General features: G+C 35.0%; 1 protein-coding gene and 1 long non-coding RNA gene across 7 annotated transcripts in view; both read left to right on the plus strand.

Moving 5' to 3' along the window:
- Positions 1-7,500, plus strand: part of LOC115217220 (soluble guanylate cyclase 88E) — a 441,284-nt gene that overhangs the window by 167,714 nt on the left and 266,070 nt on the right. The gene's annotated exons all lie outside the window — the stretch shown is intronic.
- LOC118765351 lies at positions 194-1,105 on the plus strand. Its single transcript, XR_005001188.1, has 2 exons — positions 194-449; positions 900-1,105. It is a non-coding gene; the product is annotated as an uncharacterized LOC118765351 (long non-coding RNA).

Genomic DNA, 7,500 nt, shown 5'->3' on the forward strand with positions numbered 1-7,500 from the left:
TTTTTTTTTTTTTACCTTCACCAAATAAATTACTTGGAAATCATCGACTGCGTAAATTATGACGTTGTAATGGAAATAAATCGAAATTTTCAAATGAAATATAGAACAAAGGAAAATATCAAATCCATTACTTCCATGTAACTTTCTCTATTCAAAATCATGATTGAAATGACATCATAATGGAACATTTTATCAAATTCCACAAATTGTCTTGTTTACGAAACCATGGCAACAGCGTGTCTCAAACAAATGGACGGAGAAATACTGCTCTTATAGTATAGTTTCCTTGCATAAATACATCGTCATCAACGGCATATCCTGTCAGTATTGTTGATGCTATATCTGTTCGATTACCAACCCTGTACTATTGCACAAACGTGAAGCATCCAAGTTTCTATGAACACTAACTGAGACTCTTCAACATTTATTTGTGATGTATAGTACACCAGGTGGATCTTTTCGGTTTGAACGGCAGTTTTTTCTAGCGGTGTCATATGAAATTGTCACCCATAATTATGACCCTAGTATCGATCTATTGCATTTCAATCTGTTTTAGGGTTAGGGTTAGTTAGGGTTAGGGTTAGGGTTAGGGGTGGGGGGAAGGGTATCTTTTTTTCTTCACAAATGTAAATAAACCCAATCTGTTTCTTAAACGAGGGGGATATTCATACGGCACAGAATGTTTTTTACCTCAATAGATGTCATTGATTGGTTGAAATTGCAGAAATTGAAGAAAAAAACAACAACAAATATCTTACAAACTATAGAAACTTCTCAATAAAGCCAGTAGAAAAAGATATTTTATAAACACATTCTACCAGTATACGAAGTTTAAAAGTGTTTAGTTACGTGGAAATTATTTTTAAAAACTGCCGTTCAAACCGAAAAGATGCCACCAGGTGGCTCCTGGATGTTGAGAAATTCAGTGGAATAATTCGTAGCTTATTTTGAGATCAAAAACTATCTGTAGCATGAAATTATTGGGTGATTTATCCATCGAACATATTGACAGCTTTATTGATTGGAACATCATTCGTGACTGAGACAGCTGAGTCGAATGTTGCAAAAGACTTTATTTATTGGTTAAATAAAAAAAAAACCTTTATCAAAACCTTGATATTATCAGAGATAATACCAGTATTATTATGCTCTCTCGCCGGCTCAATATGCACTTACAAAAAGAATCAATTGACATACACTATATCACACAACACAAAACAAAATTAGATAGGAAACCATTTATGAAAGATACATTTAGCTAATACAGTAATTCTCACAAAAAAACAGACGATGAATGATTCAAGTAATACTAATAGCTCAGCAAAATTTTAAACTATGCATTCGAGTTGCATTCGTTATTCACAAAGCAAATATAAATAATCACTGACTGATAATGTATGAATCTCACGCCTAAAAATTAAAATTCCGGTGATAATGTCAACAACAATTACATCAGCCCAGTTTGCTATGAAGAAGCAGAATCACTACACACACACACACGCACACACACACACACACACGCACGCACGCACACGTACACGCACGCGCGCACACACACATACACGCACACACACGCACAGGCTCGCATGCGCACTACACTGCATCAAAAGGTACATGTAGGTGTGGCAACGTTGATAAAAGCCGTTGCGATTTCGATGCAACACAATATGTGTGTGTGTGGGGGGTGTACACACACACACACACACACACACTCACACACATGTATATATATATGTATTTGTATATATATATATATATATATATATATATATATTCAGAATCTCTACTTGACCTCACGAACATGCTCTTTATGGAGAAAATAGTGCTCGTGCTCCACCCAACAAGGGGAGAATGTCCTGGACCTCTGTTTTAAAAACAACACGGCACTCATTCGTAATGTTGGGGTGACTCCGACGATTTTCTCGGATCATAACTTAATAGAACCAACAGTGTATGGTCTGCAGAAAACTACAGACATGCAGGCTACTAGAAGCACCCAACTCCTCTCCAGCCTGAACTTTCACAAAGCTGATTGGAAGAGTATCGTAAAAGAGGTCATGGAACATAACTGGTCAGCCAGTCTCTATACAGAAGACATTAATGTTGGAAATCGAAGTAGATAAAGTTATAAATATTCATTTCCAATCCGAGGGATTTTCAACCTAGGAGTTAGACGTTGTTAGTTATAGCTTTATCTCCTTCGGGTTCTGAAGTCAAAAACGATTTATTTCACGTCTCTGAAAGTTTCTTAATTCTTATGACATAAACATTGTGTATGTGTGTATGTATGTATGTGTGTGCATATGCTTGTGCGTGTGTGGAGGAAGAGAGAGAGAGGAGGAAAAGAGAGGGGGAAGAGAGAGAGGGGAGGAAGACATGTATACAACAGTACGGAACCTATAGACTAAAATAACAACGAAACAGTATTATATTTATACTGAATAAAAGACAATATTTCAAATTCAGATTATATGTTCTTAGATGCATTTAACAAGAGTGCAAAGTGGAAATATACAAAGTGGAAATATACAAAGTGGAAATTTACAAGATATAATAAAAATAATTTTATAAATCATAATAGCTGAACATATAACATAGGTAATTGCATGTACCTCTAATACAGACCTCAACTATAACATCCCTAATTCTCGACAATAGATAAAGTTTTCGATGGGTGAAAATGGTTTGTTCATATATCGAAGACCTTATATATATATATATATATATATATATATATATATATATAATATATATATATATATATACATATATATAATATATATATATTCTTTACCTAACCGTTTAATACAATAAATAAGTTAATTGCATTGCAATTAAAACATTTGTGTATTAAGAATTTGGGTATTATACCAACAGTATATTGAATAAATATCCCTTAGTGGGTTGGATCCCTAACCCTTAACTTACTTAGTGGTATATATATATATATATATATATGTGTGTGTGTGTGTGTGTGTGTGTGTGTATGTATGTATGTATGTATGTATATAATATTTTATTGTGACAACGAAATTCACATTATAGAGAATGTACAAACTCAGTAGAGAACGTTATCCAAAATAACGTATGAAACTTCCTTGTCAATTATCCAGAGGTAATTTTATATTGATTTTGCCAATGCTTGCTTTTGGCGGCTTTCATTTCTAGTGTATACCTTCAGATAACATGCCCTGGGTGAAAAAGCAACATATACGAATAATTTTTCGATATTTCATGAAAGAGTTTCTTTCGTTTCTGCTTTAAAACTTATATGATGTAATATTTACATACCAAGTTTGGCTTCTTTCACTGGAAAGTTACGTAGTTTCCTAATAGAATTTGTTAATAAATACATCAAATTTTACACACATACTCATGGATATATATAAAAATGTGTGTGGTGGTGGTGGTGGTACCTGTGCATACACAGTATGCATAAAAACATGCATACGTCTTATTAAATTTCCTCCGTCTTTCTTTGAGAGAGCTAGCTGATAACGCATGCGTGTGTGTGTGCACGCGCGCATGCGTACGTGTGTATATAAAAATCAAAAGCGAAACCGAAGTATTAGAGAATTTATAATTAAGATGTAGTTTTTCATTTCTCCTGTTTGACAAGAAAAATCTCATTAGAAGGCATGATCCAAATTCAATAGAGAACGTTATTCAATATGGTTGGTGTATTACATTTTTCTGTCTAAGAAACATGATTTTCATATGAAATAAGTGTCATAAGTTAAAATACTAGGGAAATGCTATACGAACGGTTTTAAAGAATTCTTTAAATAGTATTTCTTTCATTAATCATTTATAACAATATTTACATGCCAAGTTCGGCTTCTTTCGGTAGAAGAAGTATCATTACAGGATCTGTTAACAAATGCATTAATCACAACACACATACACATGCATGCATGTAGAAATGTTTCTGTTACATCATCTCCTACACGAGTTTTTGTAAAATACTGTTACTGGAGGGTCATTATGCCAATAATAAACACACGTACTGGTTCTGTCTCACTTCTTTATTATCTATTTGGCAAATGGTTCACTAGCTTACAAGTTACCTAAGCAGTTGTTTGATTAATCGTTTGGTCAACCAAGCTGTCAATTGGGTTTGGCATCCCCTCTGTGCTCCAGGTGTCTTTCAGGTCTATCTCTCCCGCCCGAGATACATCCAAATGTGTTTCAAGACACGAGTCCACATCAAAGGTTTTGCAGACTAAATACAAGAACGAAACAATCTATTTCGAATATTTTAACTCCATTGGCTTTGGCCTCATTGCATTATATTTATTCCCTTTTTCTATTTTTGTTAATCAAATTATACAGGCCATATTTGTTTGTGGTTTTTTACTCGTAAAATCCTGTCAACGGATGAAAGCAGGTTAAATATAAGTCAGTGCTTTACATTTTTCCAAAAGCATGGAAACTGAATTTTGTATGAAGTTTATTCTTAAATTCTTGAAATTATCTCCCCTTTATATCAAGAACCGCTCACAATTACCACTAAGTTTTCATTTCTGTCTCCAACTAAAAGTCATTTCAATTCATGGTGAATTTTTTGCGTACGTCATTCAAAACATCACCACTACGCATTATGTCGTGTAACAGTGAGGACGGTAATTATGGAAAATTAAGGCGTCGAGCTGGCAGAACCGTTAGCACGTCGGGCGAAATGCTTAGCGTTATTTCGGCTGCCGTTACGTTGTGAATTCAAATTCCGCCGAGGTCGACTTTGCTTTTCATCCTTTCGGGGTCGATAAATTAAGTACCAGTTAAGCACTGGGGTCGATATAATCGACTTAATACCTATGTCTGTCCATGTTTTTCCCCTCTATGTTTAGCCCCTTGTGGATAATATAGAAATGGGTATTTCGTCTGCCTTTACGTTCTGAGTTCAAATTCCGCCGAAGTTGACTTTGCCTTTCATCCTTTCGGGGTCGATTAAATAAGTATCAGTTACGCACTGGGGTCGATATAATCGACTTAATTTGTGTGTCTGTCCTTGTTTATCCTCTCTGTGTTTAGCCCCTTGTGGGTAGTAAAGAAATAGGTAATTATACCAAAAGTCAAGGCTGTGTTAATCCAGTAAATATATCATGTGACTGTATGGACATGTTACTAGAATAGCTATAAAAAAAAAAAGAAACAGGGAAACGTCTATGCATGTGTGTATTTGGTTGTGAATGTGTCATTGTGAGTCTGCACTACAGTTGTGTAATGTCTTCGTGATTTACCTGTCAGTGGATGTATGTTTAATGTATTGTTATTGCCGATTCGGTATTGGACAATTATCAGCCCTACCGTTACGTGACATAATACGTGGTCATAATGCGCAAATTGTCACTAATGAAGTGACATGACACATCCAGTCGAGGATCAGCACTAACTTTTGGCACAAATGCAATCATGCGCACCTAATGTGCGGACGTTATGGTAAAGTACCCAAATGCTACAGCTGACCGCGTCACCATCTTCACAACCTATAAAAAAATATATCTCATGGCAAGTTGAGCTTTAGACTAACTATAAAAAGAACCAAGTAACAAACTCAGGTTAGAACACGGTATTCCGCCGAGGTTGACTTTGCCTTTCATCCTTTCGGGGTCGATAAATTAAGTACCAGTTACGCACTGGGGTCGATGTAATCGACTTAATCCCTTTGTCTGTTCTTGTTTGTCCTCTCTGTGTTTAGCCCCTTGTGGGTAATAAAGAAATAGGTATGTCTTTGTATCAAACTAATTCAACAGCATAAATTGCAGTGTATCTTCGATAGGCGTGGCTGTGTGGTAAGAAGCTTGCTTCGCAACAACATGGTTCCGGGTTCAAAGTGCCACTCCATGGCACTTTGCTCAATAGTCTTCTACCATAGCCTCCAGCAGACCAAAGCCTTGTGAGTGGTTTTGGTAGACGGAAACTGAAAGAAACCCGTCGTATATATATATATATGTGTGTGTGTGTGTGTGTGTGTGTGTGTGTGTGTGTGTGTGTGTGTGTGTGTGTGTGTGTGTGTGTGTGTGTGTGTGTGTCGAGCGATTACTGTATATATAAACATGTAGAAACTGAATAGCTAGATCTTAGATTTCACTATTGTTTCTTATATTTTACTGGATAGGAATTAATCATTGACGCTAATGACTATTATTATTATTTGTCTCAATTTGTTTACTAGAGTGAAATTTTAATTAAAAAATATTTTGCTTCATTGCATTATATACGTTGGCTCTTACTTAATCGTACACATCTGCTGAGATTGGAAAATATTCCCCAGCGCGTGGATGTAATTTCCATTGATTTATTTATTATATTAATTATGTTTAGCCACCACTTACATAAATATATGTATGCATGTGTAAATATATATATATATATATATATATATATATGTGGGTGTGTGTGTGTGTGTGTGTGTGTGTACCTACACACACACACACACACACATATATATATACGCATTTTTTCTCTCCTTGTTTCTCTCCTTGTTTTTTTCTGTGTATCTTTCTGTCGAAGAGCGTAGGCTCGAAACGTAAAAGACTTTTTCTATTTCTATTCCTGAGCGCCATACTAATACATTTGTTTGTTTGTACTCCACCTGCCTTCATCTTTTGTTTACTTTCGTAAACCTTCCCGTTATATATATATATATATATATATATAGAGAGAGAGGAGAGAGAGAGAGAGAATGAGAGAGAGAGAGAGAGAAGATAGATAGATAGATAGATAGATAGATAGATAGATAGATAGATAGATAGATAGATAGATAGATAGATAGATAGATAGATTTACCTGTTTGTGTGTATGTGGTATCTCAAACAGTATGGTTCCGGGTTTTCCTTCGTGACACCTTGTCTTCGAATTTATTCCCGGACCGACCAAAGCCTGGAGGGTGGATTTCGTAGACGGTAGCTAAAAGAAGCCTGTCACTCGTTGTACACACACATACACACACACAGACACACACACACACACACAGACACACACACACACACACAATATATATATATATATATATATATATATTTACATTGTATTCGTTTTTTTAATATTTTTTTTCTGAATTTGCTTTGCTCAGGTACATATATACAACTCGAGTAAATAGTATGCAAACACTCACATACATGTATAAATACATACATACGTATGTATCTATACATACATACATACATATATCTGTGTGTGTATGCATATGTTTATATGTATGTATGTATGTATGTATGTATGTATGTATGTATGTATGTATGTATGTATCTATCTATATCTATCTATCTATCTATCTATCTATATCTATCTATCTATCTATCTATCTATCTATCTATCTATCTATCTGTCTGTCTATCTATCTATCTATATGAAGCAAACCATATATTGTAATCTGCCGAATTCATTTATTACCTGTGATATATATAATGAGACTGCTCAGTATCTGTGGCTGGGTTGTTATTTTAACTTGCCATGAAATGTTCTACGAATAGTCTGTTTGTTATGTTACGGCACATT

This window comes from Octopus sinensis, linkage group LG11 (assembly GCF_006345805.1).
Source record: "Octopus sinensis linkage group LG11, ASM634580v1, whole genome shotgun sequence".
Taxonomy (NCBI): Eukaryota; Metazoa; Mollusca; class Cephalopoda; order Octopoda; family Octopodidae; genus Octopus; species Octopus sinensis.